Source organism: Rutidosis leptorrhynchoides, chromosome 10, assembly GCF_046630445.1.
Source record: "Rutidosis leptorrhynchoides isolate AG116_Rl617_1_P2 chromosome 10, CSIRO_AGI_Rlap_v1, whole genome shotgun sequence".
NCBI classification, from domain to species: domain Eukaryota; kingdom Viridiplantae; phylum Streptophyta; class Magnoliopsida; order Asterales; family Asteraceae; genus Rutidosis; species Rutidosis leptorrhynchoides.
In genome coordinates, this window is record NC_092342.1 from 283,373,289 (window position 1) to 283,386,576 (window position 13,288).

Consider the following 13,288-nt stretch of genomic DNA (forward strand, 5'->3'; position numbering starts at 1 on the left):
TATGTGCTGAACTTACTTCCAGTCTTTGTAAAAATGCAGCATATAGCACAATGCTCACCTGTAGTAATTCAAACAAAGGTACCATACGATTCACACAAATAAATGGGGGTGTACTCCATGTACTAAAAACCCCACTTACAATTATCTAAATTATTCAAATTACAATTATCCAAAATATTATCTAGTTATTACACACCAAACTTGAAAAGAAATTGTTTTTGAAACAAACCAACATCAACCAAACCTGTCACACATCAGGAAAAATTACGTCATCTTCAGAAAAATCCCCAAAATGAGTTACTTGGGCCAGCTCCACCTTCGCTTTGATTTCCCGTGTCGTCGTCCTGAAATATTGAGGGGTTGTACCCCTGATAAGTTCCTTGAGCAGGGACGACCGCAGTGTCTTCAGTAGGCGGGTTAGGAGGAGGAGGAGGATGAGGCGCAGGATATGGATCACCCATTCGAACCCAAGGATCGTATGCAGGCCAAGGAGAGGGGGTATAGTTAGCGGGATCTGCAGCGTATGACACTATCTGTTCATGTATCCAATTAAGCTGATTTTGCTGCCCCGCTTGAGTGTACCATGTTCGATCATTCCCAACATCAATGTAATGTTGCATCTCCATGTTACCTGCATCGTAGTGATCAATTACCATTTGGGTGTTTCGATCACTATGGAGTCGCATATCTGAAAACAGGCGCGCCATGTAAGCCTCCCAATCATTTCCCGGACCCGAACTACTTCCAACATTCGGCTGTGGATCTGGTTGCTGTTGGGGTTGTTCTAGTTGCCTGTTCACGGGATCCTCATACCTAGTTAGAAGGTCGTTCGACCCCCTCATCAAAATGTTTGTTCTTGTATAACTCACTCTATCAAAGGCAATCATATGTTTCTCCTCTAACCCACTTATATTGATTCAAAAATGTTCGGAAATCCTGGTTACAAAATGGCCGCCCATGATTGGTGTAATCTTTTTCCTTTCTTCGAGGAGGAAAGTGAGAATCATTCGTGGGATATGAACATGGGAGTGATCCATTATCGCGTGAATGTACCATATATCCAAGTTGGTGACTTTTTCACTGCTGTCTTTTCGACAGTTTATGGTACTTGAAATGAATCGTTGGACGCATCGGTGCTCATAGGTACGTAGCTTACTACAAGTCTGCTTGCTTGCACTATATGCGGTATTGCTCATGTCCACCCATACTGCTGAATGATTAAAAGAAGAAACATAGTATATACATTGATTAAAGTAATTTTGCATCAGTTGATGTGGCAACCCTTCATAAATATCCAACGCCTTCACAAATTGCAGCAGCGTTAATGTCCTGTCTTGCCCTCCAAGACGAAATCTCATAAATGTACCCGATGTTGGTGACGTGTAATCAACCCTAAGTGAACCAACGAATTCTTTGACTAAAAGTGGATACACTCTTTCTTGCATTCTGAACAGGTTTTCCCAAGCATATATTCGATGGCCGTGATACGTTACTCGGAAAAGGTTGTGAAAATTTTGATATTCGCCGGCTTCTTCTAATGGTGTCCAATCGATATATTTCCCCGGATATACGTCTTTGTGTAGAAGTGCCTTCATCCGTTCATGGTATTCCGGATGCCTCAAAACTGCATTGATCCATGGATCCGGAGTGGTTAATCCACGGACATTTAACTGTCGGTTGTCAATATCCATTTCTTCCTCTTCAGTAGCATGTTCTTCTTCACTTGTATCCTCATCTACAATTGTCGGGGCTTTTTGCTTCTTTGATTTTGGGTTTGATGATGATGCTCTAGTCTACAAAAACACAACAAAACCAAACAAACAAAATAACAAACCAAGTTGATTAGCGTTAAAGAATTTCAAAACATCTTTCATATTGTACTTAGCGAAAACCATGTGGATATGTTAAGTTCCAATTAAATCTCAATGTTTATGTTAACCAATATCTTAACATGGTATGAACTATTTTCACTCTTAACAAACATGAACTAGTATGCCGATTGATTCAAATCACTTTACAAGCATAATCATACATAGCATGCTTCATTTCACCAAACACTTGCAATGTCATAACATATGGAACCATAGGCATTCATCAAAAAGCATGTTAAACAATATGCAATCAATGGTTTTCATACATTTAGAACATTAAATTCATCTCAAGTCAACAACTTCATCAAAATGCTTAAGCATATAATCCTTAACTTATATAATAATTACTTTCAAATCGAAATAACACCAAGTTAAGGTTCACATGTGTTTAGCATAAATAATGATTTGCATAACTTCAACTTAGAACACTTACTAGTTAACAAAAGTCAAAATCCCTAATTCAAGAACCCTAAAATTCAATAATTTGTGTAATCGTGTAATTCAACAAAGGTTCATGCGATTTTGTTAATGTATACTAGTAATCAAACTTCAAAATATCTCAATTGAATAAATTAATGGCCAAAATTCCGAAACTCCTAAATTCATGAAGAACCCTAATTTCCAAAAAGATTGAAGCAAATAATCATGAAATTAGAGCATGAATAAGGATTAGTAGCAACAATTTAAGCATATAATGACCAAAACATGAACATTCAAACATCCTCACACTAAGAACAAGCTAAATTCGATTTTTAGATTGAAGAACACAAGAATCATGAAGTGTTTAGGATTAATCTTACCTTTCTCATGTTGATATTCGGATTTGATGCTCAAAGATGGGATTAATCGGTTCAATTAGTGAGTAGAGATTGAAATTTTGAGAGAGAATGAGATGGGATTCGGAGTAGTAGGTGAAAAAATGAGAAAAAATGATAAACTCCCGTATTTGTGCCAAAAAATTGGGCAGAATCCAACATACAGACACAGATGCGGCGCATCTGTAGCAGATGCGGCGTATCTGGCTCAAATACGACGCATCTGAAGCAGATGCGGCGCATCAGATGGTCCAAACACGGCGCATGACCCATTCTTGGCGCATTCAAAACTCTCGGGATTTTTCTTGTCTGCAGATGCGGCGCATCCATCATAGATGCGGCGCATCTGCCCCTGTTGCACCAGCTTTTGACGTTTTTTTGCGTTTTAAACATTTCGGAAGGTCCCTAAACAACTTGGTTCGTATAATAACTTAGAAATCACTCAAAACACTCAAATTTATTAAAATACGTACACGAGTGGGACTATATACATGTTGTGAAATTTAACGAGTCGTTCACGCGACTCCGTCCCAAGCTAATTAGCGTTGGGGAATAGGGTGATGTCATCTCGAACCGTGGTGTCCACTCCATCGAAATAGAGTTTCAAGCGATGACCATTCACCTTGAAGGTATTTCCGTTTCCAAACAACTCAACATATCCCGATGGGAATGCTTGTTTCACCAAATAAGGTCCCGTCCATCGGGACTTCAACTTTCCGGGAGAAAATTTAAACCGTGAGTTAAAAACCAAAACCTTATCACCGGTTTTAAACTCTTTCACTTCTTTCAATCGGGCATCATGCCACCTTTTCGTTTTCTCCTTATACGAGATCGAATTCTCGTACGCTTCTAACCTCAACTCTTCCAATTCATGCATTTGCATGAATCGGTTTTCACCAGCCTTTTCCATGTCTAAATTACAAAGTTTTAATGCCCAGTACGCTCTATGTTCCACTTCAACCGGAAGATGGCATGCTTTACCGTATACAAGTCTAAATGGTGTGGTACCGATTGGTGTTTTAAAAGCAGTCCTAAAGGCCCACAACGCATCATCTAACTTGCGTTCCCAAATCTTAGGGTTGTTATCAACCGTCTTCTCAAGTATGCGTTTCAAGGCACGATTTGTGTTCTCCACTTGACCACTCGTTTGCGGGTGGTACGGAGTAGAGAAACGATGAGTTACGCCATACTTCTTCAACACCTTTTCAAGAAGGTTGTTGGCAAAATGAGTTCCTCGATCGGATATGAGCGCTTTTGGGATTCTAAAGCGCGAGAAGAGATTTTTCAAGAAGTTCACCACCACCCTAGCATCATTCGTAGGTAAAGATTTTGCTTCAGCCCACTTAGATACATAGTCAACGGCTACTAGGATGTATTTGCACTTATGGGAACTTGGAAATGGTCCCATGAAATCGATTCCCCAAATATCAAAGATTTCACAAACTTGGATGCCGGTTTGAGGCATCTCATCCTTTTTCGTGATGTTACCCGTTCGTTGGCATGCATTGCAAGTCCGAACAAAATTATGGGCATCTTTAAAGATTGTGGGCCAATAAAAGCCCGAGTCAAGGATTTTTCTTGCGGTGTGGTTTAGTCCGAAATGACCGCCGGTGGGCCCTTGATGGCAATGCTCGAGAATTTGTTGAGCCTCTTTTCCGTACACACAACGGCGAATCATTTGATCCGCACCAACACGAAATAGGTCGGGATGTTCCCAGAAATAGGACTTCAAATCCGCAAAAAATTTCTTCTTTTGTTGATAAGAAAGTCCTTTTTGAAGAATGCTTGAAGCAAGATAGTTTGCAAAATGGGCAAACCATGGGATTTCAGATTCCTTGTCAACCCTCATTAGAGATTCATCAGGAAATGTGTCCTTGATGATTGTATCATCAAGTTGTTCTAATTCGGGGTTTTCAAGTCGGGATAAATGATCGGCGGCTAGATTCTAGGCTCCTTTCTTATCACGTATCTCAATGTCAAACTCTTGAAGTAGAAGAACCCAACGTATGAGACGATGTCTTGCATCTAGTTTCGAGAATAAGTACCTAAGAGCCGAATGATCCGTGTAAACAATGGTCTTGGACAACACCAAATATGACCGAAATTTATCAAACGCATAAACAACTGCTAGGAGCTCTTTTTCCGTGGTGGTGTAATTAATTTGAGCTCCCGTTAGCATTTTGCTCGCATAATAAATTGGACGAAAATGATTATCGGGTCGTTGTCCTAAGACAGCTCCTAAGGCATAGTCGCTCGCGTCACACATTAACTCAAAAGGCATACTCTAATCCGGAGACACGATAATGGGAGCTTGTGTGAGTTTTGACTTTAGAATGGAGAATGCATTCTCACAATTAGAATCGAAGTCAAATGGAGCATCCTTTTCAAGAAGTTTGGTCATTGGACGGGCAATTTTAGAGAAATCTTTGATAAATCGCCTATAAAATCCCGCGTGACTAAGAAAGCTTCTAATTTCCTTGACATTCGTCGGTATAGGTAGCTTAGAGATAACTTCAGTTTTAGCTTTATCTACCTCTATTCCCGCACGAGATATTTTGTGACCAAGTACAATGCCCTCCTTCACCATGAAGTGGCATTTTTCCCAATTCAGGACCAAATTTGCTTTCTCACATCGGATAAGCATATGTTCAAGGTTAAAAAGACACAATTCAAAGGAGTCTCCAAACACGGAAAAGTCCTCCATGAAGACTTCCATACAATCCTCTACCATATCATCAAAAATTGCCATCATGCACCTTTGAAAGGTTCCGGGTGCATTGCATAAACCAAATGGCATGCGGCGATAGGCAAAGGTCCCAAAAGGACAAGTGAATGTGGTCTTTTCTTGGTCATTGGGATCAATTAGAATTTGGAAGTAACCGGAGAAACCATCTAGAAACCAATAGTATTCTTTCCCCGCTAATCGTTCAATCATTTGATCAATAAAAGGCAACGGAAAATGATCTTTTCTAGTGGCATCATTGAGACGCCTGTAATCAATACAGACTCTCCAGCCGGTAACCGTTCTAGTTGGAACGAGTTCGTCTTTTTCATTTACAATAACGGTTGTACCTCCCTTTTTAGGTACTACTTGTACTGGACTAACCCAAGGACTATCGGAGATGGGGTAGATTAACCCGGCGTCAAGAAGCTTGACTACCTCCTTTTTAACAACCTCTTTCATGTTGGGATTTAGCCTGCGTTGTCTTTGTACTACTGGTTTGAAGTCATTCTCAAAGAGAATTTTATGTGTACAATAAGACGGGTTTATTCCTGGAATGTCGGTCATTTTCCAGGCTATAGCCTTTTTATGGGTTTTCAAAACAGAGATTAACCTTTTCTTCTCGTTACCGGAAAGATGTGAAGCAATAATTACCGGTAATTGAGATGTACCTTCGAGGTAAGCATACTCCAAGTGTTTGGGTAGCTCCTTAAGCTCTAGTACGGGTGGTTCTTCCAAGGAATTCTTTATTCGGAATCTATCTTTATTTCCGATATCTTCAAATGATTCTTCTTCCTTAGGAAATTCTTCTTTCATGGTCTCATCATCCGTGACCACTTTCATCAACTCATCAAAATCCTCATCAATATTGAAATATTCACTTTCACTCACCGGGGCAAACTCCGAGGTATCAATTTCAAGTAGCTCCTATAATTCATTCTCAACACAAAAGTTTATAACATCAATTTGAAAACAAGAGTCATCGGTGGAAGTGGGTCTTTTCATGGCTTTGTCAATATTACAAACTATTCTCTCGTCTCCCACACCTAGACTTAATTGTTCTTTTTGGACATTAATGATAGCATCTGCAGTGTTAAGGAAAGGACGTCCTAAAATGATAGGAACTTTTGTGTCCTCTTACATTTCTAGAATAACAAAGTCGACGGGAAAGACAAGTGAGCCAACTTTTACAAGAATATCCTCGGCTATACCTATGGGAGTATCAAATGATTGGTTTGCTAATCGAATACCCATCCGGGTTGGTTTCTAATCTCCTAAGTCAAGTTTCAAATATAACGAGTAAGGCATTAGGTTAACACTTGCACCTAAGTTGGCTAGCGCATCATACACTACCGAATCACCCATCATACATGGTATGATAAAACTACCCGGATCTCCCAATTTTGGAGGTACATTTTGCTTTTTCAAGATGGCCGAACACTCCTCATGGAGGAATGTGGCAGATACTTCTTGGTATTTTCCTTTCGAGGATATGAGATCTTTCAAAAACTTCCCGTAACGGGGCATACCCTTAAGAACCTCTGCGAGTGGCATGTTAATGCTGATTTGCTTGATCATATCCGCAAATTTCTGATATTGGCTCGCGAGTCTGTCTTTCTTCAATGCTTTTGGGTATGGAATAGGTTCCTTGTACACCTTCACTGGTGGTTCTTCACTTTTCTTTGATATGACCTCCGGTGGATCACCTTTCTCTTGCTCTTTTTCAACGTGCTCATCTACATCAACAGGCACCTGCAAAACAGAAGGAGACAAGGGAACTTCCGGGGACTTAAGGGTCTCCAGGTTAGTAGTTAAACCGCTTCTAGTGGTTATAGCATTTACATGCTCATTCCTTATTTGATTGTTACTAGGATTCACTTGAGTATTTGAGGGGAGAGCACCAGGTGGTCTCTCTGCTAGTAACTGTGAGATCCTTCCAACATCCCTTTCTAAGTTTTGAATCGTAGCTTGTTGATTGCGAATTTGCTGAGTTTGAATTTCTGCATTTTGTTCGTGTTTAACCATAAAATCTCTCAACAGATCTTCTAAACATGATTTCTTCTCAGGTTGTGGTTGTATAAGTGCTTGTGGTTGATTATGTTAGAAATTATTTTGGTAATTTCGTGGGGGTTGATTACGATTGTTTAGATAATTGTAACCCGGTGGTGCATTTCTTTGATTTTGATTCTGAAAATTCCGGTTATTTTGGTAACCTGCATTTCCTCTGTGGTAGTTATTGTTTGAACTTGAAGATCCTCCTATTTGATAACTGTTGACAGGAGGATATTTCTGGTTATTTGCTTTAACCGCCGAAAAGTCGTCAAAATTCATCTCACCTTTTCGCATGTAACCTAGGAAATTTGCTTGATCTTCCATCATCGTTTGGTCGCAATCTCGCGTGAGATGGGGACCTTGGCACAACTCGCACCCTACCCTGATAGCGTGCATTTCTTTGGTTACCTTCTCGATTTGCCTTGCTTGATTTGCCAATTGAACTTTTAATGCAGCGATTTCATCGTTGCTTTCGACATTAGCAACTGTTGACGATCTAGAGAATTCCATCTCCTGATGCCAATTATGAGAATGGGCTGATATATCGGCAATTATCGTGTGAGCGCCTTCGGGCATTTTTTTCATGATTGATCCTCCTGCTGCAACATCTATATCCTTCCGGGTAGCCACATTGACTCCTTTATAGAAAATTTGGACTTTTTGGAATGTATTCAACCCGTGTTGAGGACATACCCTAAGCATTTTATTAAATCGGGTCCAAGCTTCATAAAGAGTCTCGTAAGACTTTTGTTTGAAGTAATTTATGTCACTTTGCAATTTTGCTGCTTTCGAAGCAGGGAAGAATTCTGACAAAAATTTGTCCATCATATCATTCCAGTTTTCAATATAACCTTCCGGTAATGAGTCTAGCCAATCTCTTGCATCATCCTTTAGGGACCTTGGAAAGATTTTTAGACATGCAACTTCATCGGAGACATCTTTGATTTTGAAAAGCTTGCAAATACTTACAAACTTACGAAGATGCTCGTTAGCATCTTCATTTGAGGCCCCACCGAATTGGCATGTATTAGTCACTATGTGGAGAAATTGCCCCTTTATTTCAAAACCACCAGTCATCGTAGGTTGAACAATTGCGTGGCCTTGTCCTGTCCTTGTTGCCTTCATCAAAGCATCCATCATTTGATTTGTAGCAGTCATCTCTTCCTCTTCTTTAATGACTGGCTCGATGATTGGTTGAACAATTGGTTCAGAGTTAGAATCTAACGAAAGTGATTCTAAACCTTGAGCAAGAGATTCTACTTCTTGAGCTCTTAAGCGTTCGTGAAGTTCTCTTTCAGGTTCAGGATATGAAGGAATTAAATTAGAGTTGGAAGAACGTAGATTCATGCACTAATACCTATCCTGCAATCACAACACCACAAACAAACCAATTGCAAAAACACAAGCTTACAATAAAAAGTAACTTTTCTAGGAATTGAATTCCTACAAAAGGATCGAATAATTCAAAGTTTATTAAAATCTTTTAACAAAACCGATCCCCGGTAGCGGCGCCAAAAAGTTGATGTATCAAGACGTAACCTTTAAAATGTAGACAATATGCTTAATAATTAACACATAATACAGGCAACTAAAACCCGATCATGTAGTAACTAGCAAGTAAATTGACCAGTTCGATCCACAGGGAGAAGTTTGTTTAAATGATTTTACCACGATTAATTATTCTAAAAAGGGGTTTTGTATTTGAAGTTGTGTTTTTGTTTAACGAAACAGTAAATAAAAATAATAATTAACAAGAATGAGAATGCGGTGTTTACTTCTTTGCTTGATAAATAACAGGGATTGTTCTTTTATAATTAAAACCGTTATGCGATAGTTACAATAGAGTAGTTTATATCAATTTCACAATATTTATAAACTTAAGAACTATGTTTAATCAACAAGATTCTTTTTTGGTTAAATTCACATAAAACCTAGTTTACTAAGATCACTCTAAGTAAACTACATGATTGTAAAACCTAAATATCATCCAATTACCATCCTATATTCACATATAGGTGTCTAGATCACTGGGTGTTGAAGTACAAATTATAGCCTTTGATAAATTCACATAAATCAAGTCATAACTCGTATAATTGAACTAGAATATAAAGATAGTTACAACAATGGATTTCTTGAAAGAACATGGTGATTTAGATTGGTTAACTAACTAGATTCAACCCGGTTAAACTCACGTGAAACCTTAATTACAACAATCACTTGAGGTAATTTCATAACTATGTTGCTTTGGAACTTATTCAATTACCGAGTTAAACACATAACAAAATCACTTAAGTGTATGTATTTAATCGTCTAGATTACTAGATGTATTGAAGTATAGATTGTTTTCCTAGTTAACTCACATTAATAGGTTTGCAATCTATATAATTGAAGTAATGATCTAAACATGCATAACAATGGTTCTTACGGTTGAACTAGATAACTAAATCAATCAAACATATGTATAACTAGCATAACATCAAAGTATAGAACAATCCCAAGCCATAAATCTTACATTGAAGCAAACACACAAGGCTTTTAGCCTAACATAGTCATAGTAGAACTAATGAAACAGTAAATACAAGTTGAATTCATGTTAAAAAGATATAGAACAATAGTACCAATTGCGATAAACGATCCTAGCTTAATATTGATGTTGAAAGAGTGGAGATTAACTTGCAGCCTTCCTTGGACCTTGAAAATCGTCTTAAAACTGGGGGAGAACGTAGTGGTGAAGGTGTCTCAAGTAAGTAACCAAAGGCTCCATTAAATAGCCTCAAAAGTTAGGTATTTTGGCCAGAAAGTGACCAGATGCGCCGCATCTCTTTGGGATGCGCCGCATCTCTTTTCGTTCAGTAGATTCCAGCTCGATTCTGCACTCATAACTGTCGGCAGGGGGTCAGCTGCGCCGCATCTGGGGCTGTTTTGGTCCAGAAGTCTGCATGCTCCGTATCTGAAACTGTCGGGAATTATTTGGTGCATAGATGCACCGCATCTAAGAGAGATGCGCCGCATTTAGACCTGTTTCAGTGGTTTCGGGCTGTTTTGCGCGTTTAATCTTCGTTTTAACTCTGTTTTTGCTGTTGGTCTTCATTTATTCATTCACAATGGACTTTTACAAATATACATGAATTACAATACATACGTACAACAATTACATACAAATGGAACAACTTTGGATCGAAATAACGGCAATAAACATGTATAATTTTGGCGTTATCAGCAAAATACGCAAGTCCACTAGTTCCCACGCTTACCCGAGTCACCGCCTCCAAGCCAATCTATAAAAATGTAAACAACGAGAGAGTAAGCTAACGCTTAGTGAGTGAGAATATACTACATACATATATATGCATAAAATGGACACGCCACACAATAATAAACAAATAACGCATACCGGAGCATCCAAGCATAAAGGCAAGCTAAGCTAAGCATACCGTACGTTCACTATACTACAAGCTAATAATAACAACAAGGTAAGTACACCAACGACGATATGTACCACGTCGATAAGCTACACCCGGAGGGTTAGCTACAACACAACAATACGATGATACACAAGTCCATTAAAACGCACAACCGTGCCAATTGAACCCATACACAAGTCCATCAAATCCACCTATATGTGAAGTGAGCTCTATAGCCGAGAATCACTTCACCCGACCCGCACCCATCCTACACATACATATGCACATAGGATATTAACACTCACCTTGAAATCTTGATGGATGCAACCGAACAAATCCGCAACACGTCAATGGAACGTACCTATTCCATTAACACAATACAAACCCCAAATAGGGTGGACTTTCAAACCAACCCAACTAACACTTAGTGCAATTTCGACTCAAATGCACTCCCAAGCACAAACCGCGCCCAAACTAACCAATAATCGCTAACACAAGTGATTATGGTCCTAATACACCGATTAAACGCGAATCATAGGTGTTAAACACCGATCTTGCCCAAAATGACACTTAAACCCTAATTTTGACCCATTTCAAAATTAGTCAACCAAATACACCCAAAATGGTTCCAACACTTCCATAATCACGAAACCTAGTGATTAAACCCAATTCCAAGTCCTAAATCATGGTCAAATCGGTTTCCAACCCAAAACCCGCCTTCATCACTTATAAACCTAAACTCTAGTTATTATCTTCCATTAACAACTAGTGGGGTTCCATTTATGAACATACAATCAAAAGCCCCAAATTTAGATGATGAACACAAAAATGAAATTCGGAGTTAGAGCTTACCTCTAATATCACCTTGTAGCTAAGAACGAGGAGAACAAACTTGCCTCTTATGCCAAAGATCGAATCACGAATCTTCCTTTCCAAAATCCCTCTTGAATGATTTGGAGAAATGAAGAAAAGAGAGGAAATGAGGAAGAAAAAGGAAAAAGAAATAAGAAAATGAGATGAGTGGATGGGATTTAAGATCCCAAATCTGGCACATACGCGAAATGACCAAAATGCCCTCAATATCCTTTTAAAATTACAAAAACTGGTACCAGTCCGCCAGCATTGTCGCGCCACCCACTTTCTCGTGCCGCGAGATTACACGCAGTCTGGTGGCAGTTTTACTCGCTGTCTGATTCTGATTTACTTGAAACGCCGCGCCGCGGTTCCCCTGGTCGCGCCGCGACCCTTTGCACAGTCTGATTCATTTTCTCGTGTACATGAACACCAACCCACGATCACGTCTCCAATCCCTTTATACTCTAGTCGTACATGTGACGCCCCGTACAAAACATCGTGTATGGATCATCAACAACAGGATCATTACAAGGTCAAACACTATATGCTGTTTTAAAATAAGTTTTCATTCATAAGAAAAGGTGATGTCTTAACCAACATCAAATGTTTAATATACGATAATGTGCCTCTACGAATAGAAGGCAATAATAATAGTACGTGACCCAATGGTCATTACCCAATGGATCAGCAGGATACGGCACAAGCCGCTTACGGGCGGTAACTCTAACCTTCAGTCCACGTGCGTTAACGAACGACCTACCTCCGTTAACCCCTGGAATAACGTTTCCGTCGAAACAATACCGCTTCTTCGGTGGGGTAGAGGGTGGCTGCACGGGTGCCTCCTCAGGGTCCTCGTCGGAATCATCGTCGAAATCCTCGTCGCTGGAATCGTCGGATGACGAGTCGTCGGAATCATCGGAAGGTGGATGTGCTCGGCCGGTAGTCATCAGTCGGTATCGGCCGGGTGGAATCGGCATAACACGTCCATCAGGAAGGCGGCTAGCCCAATGATTATGCTCATTACGGAACGGAACGTCCCCATATTCCCCAGGAATCACAGCATCACTGGAATGGTGCTGTGGCTCCGAGGGTCCTGGGATGAGTGGAGCTGGAATCTCCAGTGGATCCTCATGTCCGCCTGAGATAATCACTGGGTCGGTTGTGTGGCTACTGGCTCCAGAGGACGAAGCGCCAGAGTCGCTGGAGGGTAAAGAGGACGGGATCTGTGAATCGGCAACAATGGCAGGCGAGGTGGCGGATGAGTCTGATTCGCTCTCCAAAATGATAACAGGTGGAATATCCGACATCTGAACAAGGAAAAATAACTTTTTCCATATCAGTAAGTCATAAAGCAAGCACGTATTAGGCAAAGTAACTACGACAGTCTAGATCATCTATAGTAGTAAGTAGCATGGCAATAACGACAAGTATCATGCAATCGAAAGCAGATAATAGCATGTAGTAGTGAATTCTTGTAGTAGCATACGGCATATAGCAGTAAAAGTAAGTAGCAGCATGCAGCAAGTTCCGCAGAAACAAGTAAACTAGCAAGTTGTAGATTAGTCCTAT